Source organism: Vidua macroura, chromosome 8 (genome assembly GCF_024509145.1).
Source record: "Vidua macroura isolate BioBank_ID:100142 chromosome 8, ASM2450914v1, whole genome shotgun sequence".
Lineage (NCBI taxonomy): Eukaryota > Metazoa > Chordata > Aves > Passeriformes > Viduidae > Vidua > Vidua macroura.
Window position 1 is genome coordinate 16,250,703 of NC_071578.1, and position 1,734 is coordinate 16,252,436.

Sequence of the window (1,734 nt, forward strand, 5' to 3'; positions counted from 1 at the left end):
TTTCTTTCACTTTAGGAATGCACAACACAATTCCCTAGCTCTTATCTATAAAAAGCAGGCCCATGGTACACTGAATTTTTTCCAAAATTACCAATGATAAATCTGTAAATTATAGCCATTGTAGCCTTTTGATCATATGCAAATGGCTCTCCCACAGTTCCTAAACTGACAAGCTTTTCTTGTAAAAATCTAAAATAGCAGACCACAAACATCATACTTCACATACAAGTAAAAGTTTACTAAGATGCACCAGCATATCTACAGCAGGATCTGCCTTCAAGGGCATTTTAAAAGGCTCATGTACTCCCAGTGGATCTCTTTCAAAATGCAATAAATTATTTGAAAACTAATTAATTGGCATCAATTTAATCTGAGGGAGAGCAAAGCAGAAGTAAAGCACATCAAAATTCCCATTACCTGTGTTTCTACAACCAAGAAGACAGACTGCACACAAATTAGCTCTTCACAAACACTGATCTTCCCCCCAAGCCTTCGGAACAAGTCCACTCCATACCTGCCACTTGGGAAGCCAGCTCCTCCTGTGGATGGAGGAAGGCAAGTGGCCACCATATTAGACACAGGCCTGAGTATTCACTGGAACCAGTTTCAAATCTAAGGAGATGGATGTCAAATGCAACTACTGCAATAGAGAAATTCAACATTCAGACTCAATCCTGCCACTTTTCCTGCTCCTTTGAACAAAGCAGACCTATGCTTTTTTTTCCTCTGAAGGACCTTCCATATCCATATGGAAGGAAGAATGAGCAATATGCTCTTTATAAACCTTTCTAAGAATGCTCTATGAACAGAGATATTGTGTACGTTTATCACTTGAAATTAAAGGAATCCACAAAAAAACTCCAAACACTTACAACATTCTGACTTGTAAGTGAACCAAATATTTTACGCAAACAGTTATGACATAAAACTGGATATTACGTTAGTTTCTGTATTAAATACCACTGCTAAAGAAAACCATTTCAAGGTTGTCTGATAATGTAATTTTATTTAAACTGTATTAAATTATGTATTTAATATGTATAGTGTAACTTTTTATAACTGTATTTTAAAGACCTAAAGAGAAGCTAGTCATTCAGAACATATACTTAATATACAATACTTGAAGCAACAAATATAGCAACGCAGTCGACAAAAGCCCCTTTGGGCCAGTTGCACACGTTTAAGCAGATTGCTGCAGATTGGATTTGACTATCAGCCAAGCTTGCAAGATGACAGAGAATTAACCTTTAAATCCCCCTTCTTACCTAAAGAAGCCTTCGTGCAAGGATATGTTTATTTCTCACTCAAGGACGCCCTAAATATGTCCTTGTACTGTCATCTATTATGTAAGTACAAAATGTTTAAAATGTAATTATGTTAAGTAATACTTGTAAATAGAGTTCTCAACTTATTCATATGAGTGCACGTGAAATGTTCATAAATACACTACAACCATCTCTGCTGTTACAGTGTCTGCATCAAATACTTACTAGAAATGCTTTCTGTACCTACAGTGAGAAGTAGTTATCAAAAATATATTTCATACAACATTAACTTCCTCACATTAATATGAAAACTTAATTTAAAAAATCTGACCTTCGTATCCAAAGTAATTTTCACCAGACAGAAAAAATATTGGCATGGTACCTTTTCATGTGCAGTCTATCTCTTTAGAAACATGACTGAATGAATGTTTAAAGATGTGTTGCAATTCAAAGAATAAGATGAATCCAG